This window comes from Bos javanicus, chromosome 10 (genome assembly GCF_032452875.1).
Source record: "Bos javanicus breed banteng chromosome 10, ARS-OSU_banteng_1.0, whole genome shotgun sequence".
Lineage (NCBI taxonomy): Eukaryota > Metazoa > Chordata > Mammalia > Artiodactyla > Bovidae > Bos > Bos javanicus.
Window position 1 is genome coordinate 29,452,272 of NC_083877.1, and position 12,997 is coordinate 29,465,268.

A 12,997-nucleotide genomic window follows, 5' to 3' on the forward strand; every position below is an offset into this window, starting at 1 on the left:
AGAACCTTTGAAGTCTTCAGGAGGGGTGTCTCCGGGTCCTGCTGCGCTGTGTAGCGGGAACAAGAGCACTGGGTGATGTTTTCAGTGTGATGACTGTGAAAGCGACCGTCTTTCCCCCCGTTTTGTTCTGGACATCTGCTCATGGGCCAGGAAGTCGTCTGTGACTGATTGTAACTATTCTTTTCCAGTTGTTCAGCATTTGTAGGCCTTACTGTGGGTAGACCCTGAGAAAAAATGATGAATCAGGTATGAATTTCAGTTTCAAGGGCCCTGTAGCTTTAACACAAAATCTCACTAGACATTTCAACAGCATTGGGTAGAACTGAGTAACTCACACTTCAGAAAATGCCTTCTTCTTTTTTTTTTTTTTTAATTTAGCTTACAGCCAGCATTCTCTTTTGTCCTCTTTCTATTGGGTTGGCCCAAAAGTTCTTTATGGAAGATGTCACTGAAAAATCAGAAGAGACTTTTTGGCCAACCTAATAATTCACGAGTGCTCCTGAGTCTTCTATGCTGGTTCGTCACCTTCCTGATCTCTGAACTTCAGAGGACTTTAAGACTTGGTCCATGGAGGTCTTCTCTCTCTAGCTCTGCTCACTGGTACCAGGTGATCTCATCAAGCCTTTAAATAGCTGTTATCTTTTTCTGATGGCTCCCAAATTTATGTCTCTTGGCCATACCCCTTCTCTGGACTCCAGATTTGCATGTCTACTGCTCATTGATGTCTTCACTTGACCGCCAAATAAGTGTCTCATAGCTGGTATCCAAAACCAAACTTTGATTTCCCACTCCACCCATCGCCTTCAGACATCTGCTTTCCTCTAATAAATAGAACTGTCATTCTTCAAGATGCTGGAGCCAGAAATCTTGGACACTTACACCCTTTTTGATCTCTCAATGAACAACCAATCCATCAGTAAATCCTGTCACCTCTTCCTTCAGAATATATCCAGAATCTGACAACTCCCTATTTCTCCTGCTACCGCATTGGTTCAAGCCATCATTCTTTCTTGCCTGGACTGTTGTAATACTTAAAATTAAATGTAAGATTATCACTCATTTAAAAAAACAAACACCTCCAGAGACTTTCCATTTTAATCATCATGAAATTCAGAGCCCTTATTAAACCCTTTGTCATCTGACTGCAGCCACCTCACTGTCCTCAGTTTTTATCATTCCTTGTCTTGTTCTTTTTAGCTCTAATGCCCTTAGCTTTCCTGTTGACCTTTGAATCTGGCCAGCATAGTCCTGGCCTGACCACTTCCTTGGGCTGCAGGAAGTATCCTGGCTCTTCCTCTGGTCAGAATGCACTTTCCTTCAAATATTCACATGGCTTGCCTCTCTCACTTCAGTCTGGTCCTTGCACAAATTTTAAAGAGAATATCCTGGTAAAATAACAACTCTTCCAACCTTAGTGTTCTCTCTTCTCCTTTATGTGCTTTATATAGCTTCTTAGAATGTATCTGCATTCAAACTATGATGTGTTTCATTGTTTTCTGTTTGGTCCCATAAAATGTGTGTTTCCTTAAGTCAGAGATTCTGTTCTGCTCATGACTTACAGTGCCTGTAAGCACCCTATGGATATTTTTGAATTAATGAAGAAAAGAGATCCTTTCAAGAATGTGCATAAAAGGTGCCATGTAACTCAGAGAAGAGAGAAATCAGGAAAGAAGGTGGATTATGAGCTAAGAATTTATGTGTAGAACATGAAGAATATTTCAGGGGGATTAGATTGACTCCAAGCAGCATGTACAGATTGCAGTAAATAGATTGTAGCTGGCGCATTCTATACCCAGTGTCCCAGTTGCCCAGGAGTGGTCAGGAGGCAAGGCAGTTCTAACCATGCCCCCAACCACTCTGCCCAAGGTACACTTGTCTTGTTGAGATCAGATTTCTGGTGAGCCAGTGCTAGACCCAGAGGAAGATAACAAAGTGAGAGGCTGCTTGTGGAACTGGGAGACATTCTTGGTACAGTCACCTGCAGAATCACTTTGGGGAGAGTATGAGGAAGATACAAAGGAAGTATATGAAGAGAAGCAGTAAAGATTGCATTCCCTGGTAGAGATGGTTTGTAGTCATATAGTCTAAAAACTAAACTCAAAAATGATGCATTACAGCTGGATGGACCAGGAGTCTTCCATCTACCATCAACACCACCTCTGAGCTCCATTCCACTTTGAACTTTCCTTCCATTGAAACTCTTAGACACTTGACTTCTTTGGGCATTTATGGTGGTTTCATTGCTAAGTGAAAGTGAAGTCTCTCAGTCGTGTCCAACTCTTGTGACCCCATGGACTGTAGCCCACCATGCTCCTCCATCCATGGGATTTTCCAGGCAAGAGTGCTGGAGTGGGTTGCCATTTCCTTCTCCAGAGGATCTTCCCGACCCAGGGATTGAACCCAGGTCTCCCACATTGTAAGCAAGACGCTTTACCTTGTGAGCCACCAGGGAAGTCCTGAGTCATGTCCAACTCTTGCCACCCCGTGGACTGTAGCCTGCCAGGCTCCTCTGTCCATGGGAGTTTCCAGGCAAGAATACTGGACTGGTTGCCATTTCCTTCTCCAGGGGATCTTCCAGATTCAGAAATTGAACCCAGGTCTCCTGCATTCCTGGATCCACTCCTGCAGGTAGATTCTTTATCAACTGAGCTATGGCATCTGTTTCTTTATAAAATGAAGATACTGGGATCCCAAATGTCCCATCTAGCTTCACCATTCTGTGTATCTACCAGTAGTAGGAAACAAAGTCGGGAATTTTTCAAAAGTAGTAGAGGAGATGGAAAGATGTGTCTAGATCATGAATAGTCTAGAATGCGAGGCTAAAAGGTCTGTATTTGACCCTCTGTGTGCTAGGGGGCCATTAAGATTTAAGTAAGAAAGTGATGTGCTGAGAGCTAAGAAATAGGAAGATGATACTGGCCACATGTACAGTGACCTGCAGGCAGAAGTGACAGTGACTAGAAGTAATGATTTAAGAAGAATTGATGCTTTTGAAGTGTGGTGTTGGAGAAGACTCTTGAGAGTCCCTTGGACTGCAAGGAGATCCAACCAGTCCATTCTGAAGGAGATCAGCCCTGGGATTTCTTTGGAAGGAATGATGCTAAAGCTGAAACTCCAGTACTTTGGCCACCTCATGTGAAGAGTTGACTCATTGGAAAAGACCCTGATGCTGGGAGGGATTGGGGGCAGGAGGAGAAGGGGACGACAGAGGATGAGATGGCTGGATGGCATCACTGACTCGATGGATGTGAGTCTCAGTGAACTCCAGGAGTTGGTGATGGACAGGGAGGCCTGGCGTGCTGCGATTCATGGTGTCGCAAAGAGTCAGACACGACTGAGCGACTAAACTGAACTGAACTGTGGTGGTTTAGGAGAAAAGTGACGAGGGTCTGGATTAGGATGCATGTTATGAGGAAAGGTATAAGAAGTTGAGTATGGACATTACAAAGGCCAGATCCCCAGGATTCAGGCACTGATTGAATGTACAGTCCATGAAAGCAGAGCAGAGACCACCTCAGTTGTATTCATTACTGTATCCCCAACACTTGACATGTAATAGACACTAAATATTTGTCAGTGAGTGAATGTGAGTCATTGAATATGGGAGGTTCAGATGACAGGGAGACTCAGCTTTAGTTGCAGAAAGAACAGGGTATCGTGAAAAGAAAAAGTGAACTCTGGAAGATGAACTTGGACCATACATCTTGATTTCACTCTGGAACATATTGGGAATATACCTGAATAATACGTGTAGCAGGTGATGGATACTTGAGTCTAGTGCTTGTCAGTGGAAAAAAGTCACATCAAAATACTGAGTTGTAAAGCTGTAATGACGTTGAAAATGGAGAACGAGAGGAGAGAAAGAAAGCAGTGGAGTAGGTTGTGGGAGGGCAGCATCGTACTACAAGAGATGTGCTCAGTTGTGTCCGGCTCTCTGCCACCCCATGGCCTGTAGCCCACCAGGCTCCTCTGTCCATGAAATCTTCTAAGCAAGAATACTGGAGCGGGTTGCCATTTCCTACTCCGGGGGATTTTCCCAACCCAGGGATCGAACCTGTGTCTCTGGCATCTCCTGCGTTGGCAGGCAGATTCTTTACTTCTGTACCACCTGGGAAGCCCACCGTAAGAGACAGAGGAGGAGGGGAAATGATACAACCTAAAGTAGTATATGGCACTAAGGCTAAGGGAAGAGAAGTCCAAGGAGCTGGCATAAGCAGCGTGAACTATTGGAAAGAGCCTGAAGAGGATGAGTATTGAACGTCAACCAAAGCTAATCTACACATAAAGTGAATGGAGACAGGGGATCAGAAGTGGCCCTGGGGCGACACATTTGCTGCTGCAGGACTGAGGGTAGATTGAGGAGGAGTCAGACCTCTGTGTTTAAATCACATCATTCCTTACTACTTCCATCGCCGTTTTCTTGTATCCTGGTCAACCACATGTTTATGTCAGACCCAAGCTTGCCCAGAAGACTGTCTCTCTACTTGGAGAGAGAAATAAATCTCAACACCTACTTTTTACAACGTTAAAGCATTTGTCTACTACTGTTGTGTTATTTTCCAGCCCGGGCCAGGCGGGTTGTGAGGAGAGCAAACCGAGTTGCCATTTGATTTAGTTTTGTGAGTGCTCTCTTCTGTGAGGGGCTTAGTAGGGGATTAGAAAGGCATGAAGTGTTCTGGAGCATCGCCCTGCAGCCTGGGCATTGGCTGTGCCCGGTCATTGCTCATCCTGTCCCCACAGTGCCCTAGCACAGCAGGACCTACACAGCTCTTCTGCTTCTCATGTTGCTTCAATTAAGCTCTGTTGCCTTATCATCAGAATTTCTCTTCTTTTTAATTGATGTATAGTTGATGTAGAATATTGTATAAGTTACAAGTGTACAATACAGAAAGTCACAATTTTTAAAGTATATTCTCCCTTTGTAGTTATTATGGGGTTTCTCTGCTGGCTCAGCGGTAATCTGCCTGCTAATGTAGGAGAGAGGAGCTTGATTCCTGGGTCAGGAAGATCCCCTGAAGTAGGAAATGGCAACCCACTCCAGTATTCTTGCCTGGAGAATTCCATGGACAGATAAGCCTGGCAGGCTACAATCCCTGGGGCTGGGAAAGAGCCAGACATGACATAGTGACTAAAAGCAAAAATAACAAACAAAACAGTTTTCATAAAGTAATAGGCTATATTCCCTGTGTTGTACAATAGATGCGTGTAGCTCATTTCATGCCTAATAATTTGTACCTCCAAATCCCCTATCCCTATCATGCTCCTCTCCACCTCCCTCTTCCCACTGGTAACCACTAGTGTGTTCTCTATATCTGCATCTGTTTCTTTTTTGTTGTTTTATTCACTAGTTTGTTGTATTTTTTAGATTCCACATATACTATTTGTCTTGTGATATACAATATTTGTCTTTCTCTGTCTGACTTACGTCACTTAGCATAATGCCCTTCAGGTTCATCCATGTTGCTTCAGATGGCAGCTTTTAGTTCTTTTTTATGGCTAATATTCCACTGTATATGTATTATGTGTGTAACCACATCTTCTTTACCCACTCGTCTGGTGATGGACACTTAGGGTACTTCCATATCTTAGCAACTGTAAATAATGCCACTGTGAACACTGGGGCGTATGCATCCTTTGGAATTAGCATTTGGGGGGATTTTTTTGGATATATACCCAGGAGTGGAATTGCTGGACCATATGGTAGTTCTGGGGCTTCCCAGGTGGCTCTAGTGGTAAAGAACACCCCTACCAGTGCAGGAAAGTAAGAGCCATGGGTTTGATCCCTGGGTCAGGAAGATCCCCTTGAGGGAGAGCATGGCAACCCACTACAGTTATCTTGCCTGGAGAATCCCATGGACAGAGGAGCCTGGAGAGCTACAGTCTGTGGGGTCGCAGAGAGTCGGACACGACGGAAGTGGCTGAGCACGCACACACGCGTGGTAGTTCTATATCCAGGGTTTTGAGGACCCTCCATACTGTTTTCCGTAGTAGCTGCACCATGGAATTTACATTCCTGCCAACAGTGTACAAAGGTTCCCTTTTCTTCACACCCTCCCCAGCATTTGTTATTTTTGTGTTCTTTTTGGTGACAGCCATTCTGACAGGTGTGAGGTAATATCTTATTGTAGTTTTGATTTGCATTTCTCTGATGGTTAGTGACATTGAACATCTTAGGTACCTGTTGGTCATCTACATTTCCTCTTTGAAGAAATGTCTATTCAGTTCTCCATCAGTATTTCTGAGGTGGATAAAAGCTTGAAACTTTCATATTTAATGTACAATAAAGAGATCAGGAGAGATATGTCTCAAACAATGGGTGAGTCATCTTCTTTACCAAACAAAGGATATAGTTTTATTTTCATTAAGTGCAGAGCTTGTGAGATTTTCATTAAGTCCAAAGTTTGTGATCTAGCCATTTGTAATATTGAAGCCAAAAGTAAGGAAGAAAGAGTTGCTGAAGTAAAGCTAAGTTAGAGTATGAATTATTGTTGCTATAAATTACAATAAGTAGAACCAGTGAAATGGGAGAAGATGTGAACATTACGCCTCAAAAAAAAAAAAAAAACAGTGAACAGAACAGCATGTGAAAAGCTTTGATTTCTCTTTCCATCATTTTGCAAGTTTCACTTTATTCCTTCCCCCTTTGCACCAGACAGACTTTTACCACTGGGAATCCTCCTTGTCTGTGTCCCAAGGTTATCTGAACACCAAGGTCACACTTAAGAAGGAAAGGTTATCAACTCAGGGGGATTGAAATAGGAGTCCTGTGGAATTACCCATAATATCTATTTGAAAACAAAACCCTTGCAAACCATCACATCATGGAAATCACAGCCCATGATGAGAAAACTGCCAAGTTTTTTGAGGTTGCAACTTAGACCACACAAACAAAATGTGTCTGTGTCTCCAAGTGACTCTGGTTTGGAAACTGGAAGAATAGGGCATTCGATCAACCTTCCTCACTGGATCTCTACTACTTTCCCCACTTCCGGTGGCAGAAACCTGGTTGGTGGTCTGAGCCAGGAAGGAAAGTGATATTTCAGTTTGGGAGAGAAAAATCATTCCAAGTTTACTGTTTTAGAGTCATGATTTAGAAAAAATAAACCAAGAGAAGGGATGCCTTTTATTTAAAGTCAGTCGACTTACATTTTCTCTGAATGATTTGCTTCCCTTGTGCTTGAGTGTCTGTGATTACGTGGTAAGGACCTGACATGCATCCCAGTCAGGCTGGGTGATGTCCGTGTGTCCTGCCCTCTCCTCCAGTTCTTCTTCATGGGCTTTCTAGCACCCGTGGATTTTAGGAAGAAAGGGAATGGATTCCCTGATTCTACTCTGCTTCCAAACCAACCCTACATAATTCAGATTCTCAGGCTTGAATTAAGGTAATGCCTTTCCTACGAGGATGCCCAAAAACCACAATACCAATTGCATGGCAACTTTATGTACAGCAAAACTTTTAAGTATTTTTGGTACCAGTGTTATCATTTTGAACGGTTTAAATGAGTAAAAGCTTCAGACTTCTCTATGCAATAACTATGAGACCCCTGTCCTAACATTAACAAAGTAATCAGTGATAACCACCATTCTGCCTTTGAATGGTTCTTTAGGATCGGTTGTTGTTGTTCAGTCACTAAGTCGTGTCTGACTCTGCAACCCCATAGACTGCAGCATGATAGGCTTCCCTGTCCTTCACTATCTCCCAGAGCTTGCTCAAACTCATGTCCATTAAGTCAAGGATGCCATCCGGCCATTTCATCCTCTGTCATCCCCTTCTCCTGCCTTCAGTCTTTCCCAGCATCAGGGTCTTTGCCAGCAAGTCAGCTCTTTCCATCAGGTGGCCAAAGTATTGGAACTTCAGCCTCAGCCTCAGTCCTTCCAGTGAATATTCAGGGTTGCCTTCCTTTAGGATTGACTGGTTTGATCTCCTTGCTGTCCAAGGGATCCTCAGGAGTCTTCTCCAACACCACAGTTCAAAAGCATTAATTCTTCAGTGCTCAGCTTTCTTTATAGTCCAACTCTCACATCCATACATGACTACTGGAAAAACCATAGCTTTGACTATAGAACAGAAAGATGCAAGAGTGTTTTTTCAGAGAAAGGTGCTACCTGGATTATCTTATCTGCTTATGCTGCTGCCTTTTCTTTAAAGAAAAAAAAGGGGGGGTATGGGTTAAAATAACAATGATGGGAGTGGGAGAGGGCCACGAGGGAAGTGAATTTCAGACATATTTAGTGGAGAGGGGGAACCAGCTAAGAGCCGAAGTAGTGGCAGTTGAGTTTCTTTGGGGTAACTATTAATAATCTTGATTTGAGCCTTTGGCTTCAGTGTTTCTTGATTTGTTTTGTATAGCTTTTCTCTTTGAAGCAGTCTGAAATAAAAAGGCAAGGGAGCAGAATTAATATAGGATGAGAAACATATCTGTATATGATTAAAGTCTTGCTTCCTCAGTTTGCTACTACTGAACCCCAGTGGAGGCCAGAGCCAAGTCGGGAGAGGAGATGATTCAAATCAGTCAGGCAGCTTCATCAGTGTGTTGGTCAAGGGTCAGAGGCTCCTGAGCTGGACTCAAGATCATGGTTGATGTGGTGTCAATATAATTTTTCTAGCTTTCCTGTAGGAAAAAAAAATAGGAATTTAAGGAGAGGAGTTGACCATCTAAGGGTTTAATTTGGTTTTCAACAGAGATGGCAAAACAGGTGTGCTGGGGTCTAGGCACAACTAACAGAGATAGAACTGGGTTGGGAATAAATCTCTGAAGGTTCTAAGATCCAAGAAAACATGGGAAAGTTCAGGAGATTACAGAGGGTTTTCACTCTCAAAATGCTGCTACAGTGTGAGAAGTATCTGCTTCTTAGTATGAGATCTGAGCTTATGAAGAAATTTGAGAAAATGAGAATAGAGGAAGAAAATTCATATTTAATTAAATGAAGATGCCCACATTTCTTTCCTTACTGATTTCAGAGGATGAACTTGAGTTAGGCTTTTAATATGGTTAAAGTCTAAGATTATTCACCCTAAGTTTTTTTTTTTTTTCTTTTTTTTCTTTTTTTAAGCAGTTCCTTTATCACATTACACAGAGAAGTATGAAAATTCTGCTTTGTACTAACTTCCATAAAGAAGATCTGGAGACCTTCAGAAAGGAGATGCTCAGATAATTCATCAGGTTTTAGAGAAAGATTCAAACTCATTAATCATTGATCAAACTCACAAATAATTATACAGCAAAGTCCTTTACACCTTTAGATCATTGATGTGGGTGGCAAACCATTCTCTGAGCTATGGCATTATCTCTTCTATAGGGTAATTTCAGAGTGTATTGGATGATCTGGATCAGAAGGTTCACTTCTTCTGCCCATGGCTTTCAAGGCTGGTTTTGGCCTTCTGTGAGTCTTCTCCATCACCAATATGGGATATGTCCCACACTTCCAGATGAACACCTTACAAAACAGCCATTGTTTCAAAAGCCATTCCTGTAACCCAAGCCTTTTCTTTGCCATCAGTTACACTACCTGAAGACTCAAACTTATTTTACCTCACTGTGTCTTTTCTACTTATCCCCTAAGAGAAGAATTATAGAGTAGAATTGTTCTCAAAGGGGTAGCAGCCTTTAGAGGAATGACAAAGTAAAGTTTTAGAAGGAAAACAGAACCAAGGCAAAACAGTATGTCCCTTGCCTTTTCTCCCATTGACCAATCTAAATGTAATAAATTGCTTTACCTTCTGCTTTTCACACACGCACACACACACACATACACACACACACACACACACAGAAAGCATCCCATATTCAGGTAACTGAAACAGAGTTCAGAGATGGAGAAATGGAATCTTTAGTAAGTGACTTACTTACCATTAAGCCTCGAATTATCAGCAGTTTTAAACACTGAGTCATCCTCTCAAAAAGGCCTCCCCTTAGCTTTGAAAACATTCACATTATCATCTCAACAGCCACCCCTGTGAAACCCCTCTCCACACGGAAATACAGTGAGGAAAATTTAGGGAAGCCATAGAGGAACAATAGTTCCTTTACAAATTGCTGTACATCAGAAGAAAAGCTGAGGCAGGCATATAGTATTTTATTTTACACACCACAAACAGACAAACAACCCCCAGACTTGCAATCCAGAGTTAACAAAAGCATTAAATCCATCAGGCTTTGAGAAGGGGCAATGTTTTTTCATATTTCTCCTCTGCTACCATTATTTACATAACAAATCACTGCGAAATGCAATCATGTCAGATGTTGGAAATAAACTCTTTGGGGTATAGCTATTTTTAAACAACCCATGGTTGTAGGGATGTTTTACAAACATGCAAAAGCTGAGTATGTGTTTTAAATTGTAAGTGGTCTCAGGAACTCTTGATATTGTTAGGCTAACCTATGGAACAGAAAAACTTTTTCAACAGAGCCCCAAATCCCTCAGGAATGATGTTGTTTTAAAGAGTTTCAAAAATTCAAGTTGGCCATAAATTGAGGGTCCGGCATTTCCAGATAGGTGCATGGAAATCCCTGGTGCTGGTTTTTCCTGCATTAGAGAGTATTGAACTTCTCTTGCAAATGTATTCAAAACATTTCCCCACCAGAAGATTGTATTTACTGACACCAGGAACCAGCCTCCCTTCCCTACCCCCTTCTTCACCCACCCCCACCCCCCAGGGAATCAGAAGTCAGTAAGAATGCTGCATTCTTGGGGATTATTTGCATGAGTGGATTATTTGCGTCACTCTCTGAAAGGCTATAGTCATGGTCTCCATTCCACTTGTCCAAGCTTACTGCCCACAAAAGATTTTTCCTCTAGTCTAGTGAGTCCCATGCCTGTCCCCGTGACCCCTGCAACACCTGGCACACACCCCCATCAGCCACTCTTCCTCTCCAACATCTAGGCACTTGCTCATGCCTGGTGGGCTGCCGTCTATGGGGTCACACAGAGTCGGACACGACTGAAGCGACTTAGCAGCAGCAGCAGCATGAAGAAATAGAAGCTTCAGCCTGAGCCTGGAGGCATAGCTCTGCTTTTCTGCTTCCTTACCTTCCAAAACTCGCCCTCAAGTTCTCCCTCTCCTATAGAAACTTCCCAACCTCCTCTGATATTTGTGATATATTATTAAGAATAATAGAAACAATATTAACTAACATTTTTTTAATGCCCTCATCCTAGATTTGATATTAACTGTAGTCTCTTCTAGTTCTCATTAGAAAAAAAAGAAGAAAGAGCTATTATTAAGTCCATTTTACAAATGAGGAAACTGAGCTCAGACAGGCCAGGTTTGTTTGATGTCAAAGGAGGACCCCCGTGAGGACAACTTAAGAATTCAGTGTGGGGGTTTGCTAGCTTGGACTGGAGAGGTTGAGCAAGAAGAAAGAGAAAACAGAGATGAAGAAGTATATGGATGGTGTCTTCCTACCACTGAGGTCTCAGACCTTTGAGAGCTTGATCTAGATGTAGAACCTGATTTTATATGCCAGCAACAGAAAAGTTGTAACTATTTCCATCAGTCATGGATCCCAGCTTTTAAGCAGATGAAAGGGTGAGTTACATGGATTGGCAGGGGTCTAAGGATCCTTATTGCTTCTGTAAGCTGAGACAATAGGCCCAGTCCATAACACAGCAAATAAGGTGTCTTGGAATGTAATTGCATCCATCTGCTTTCAGCTCATGCAATACAGGCACACACACACCAAAAAAGAAAACAAAAAAAAATAGGCCCAGGAAACTGACTTCAGAGAAGGCATAGTCTGCTGACTTGGTTCCCACCAGTCTTCCCCAATAGCCATGTATGGAGTTCTTAATATTAATAAAAGTATTAGATTAGAAAGAAATTTTCATTCTTAGAAAATAATTCCCCACTCCCTTCTCCCAGAACCTGTGTTAACCTAGTGTGCTAGAAACACTAGCAGCTGGAGAGTAGAAACCTAGTCCTCCTGGTTCCTTGCTCTGAAGAGCCAGAGGTTGACAGAACTTTCACCTCAGTCTCTTTTTTAACTTGGTGGGAAGAATCGATGAGTCTCCTAAATTGTGTAGTTTTAGACTAGATGTTGCATAACAAGTTTTTGTTCTGGGATATTTGACTAGTTACGTCAATACTAAGAGTAAGCCTTGAGGAAGCAAAGAAGTTTTCTTCAATTTGACTGGACTTCTGTTGCCCTCCTTGTGTTCTTGCAAATTGTGTTTTGAGTTTGTGACCATGTAGCAAACTATTGGTACAAGAAGGTAATTACTGGCATGCTTGCTATCATCCTAGCCTTTCCTCTAAGGGACAACAGAACATTTGATGCACAGCACATGTATAAATGGAGAAGGCAATGGTACCCCACTCCAGTACTCTTGCCTGGAAAATCCCATGGGTGGAGGAGCCTGGTGGGCTGCAGTCCATGGGGTCGCCAGGAGTCGGACACGACTGAGCAACTTCACTGTCACTTTTCACTTTCATGCATTGGAGAAGGAAATGGCAACCCACTCCAGTGTTCTTGCCTGGAGAATCCCAGGGACGGGGGAGTCTGGTGGGCTGCCATCTCTGGGGTCACAGAGAGTCAGACACGACTGAAGTGACTTAGCAGCAACTTAGCAGCAGCAACATGTATAAAGGTGCCAGCCAATAAAAAAGTTTGCTCTAGGTCACCTCCCAAGAAATAATAAGATTTACCTGTCCAGTTCCCTCTTCACTGGAATTGCCGTCAAGTAGCATAGGGAGGAATTCTGAAATCCTTAAAGACCAAAATAAAATTGAAAAATTGTTCCCTTTATTGTGTCGATACTCCTAGTAGTCAAAGAACATGCTTTCTCTCCCCAGAATGTTATTAGGTTACTGAAAAATTGTGGTTTGGTTGGGAGGGAGCATGAGCCAAGTGGTAGACCTAAATCCCTCCTTTTATCTGAGAATCGTGACACTATTGTAACCACAAATATTTATCTTTGATTCTCAGAGGAGATGGCTAGCCTCTTTGGATCATACTCTGCAGAATTCAATCGATGCTGAGGAACTGTTGTCCAGTTT

General features: G+C 42.6%; 1 protein-coding gene across 7 annotated transcripts in view; it reads left to right on the plus strand.

Annotated features, from left to right (window-relative positions):
• The window catches only part of FMN1 (formin 1), a 502,692-nt gene that overhangs the window by 421,193 nt on the left and 68,502 nt on the right, over positions 1-12,997 (plus strand). The window lies entirely within an intron of this gene.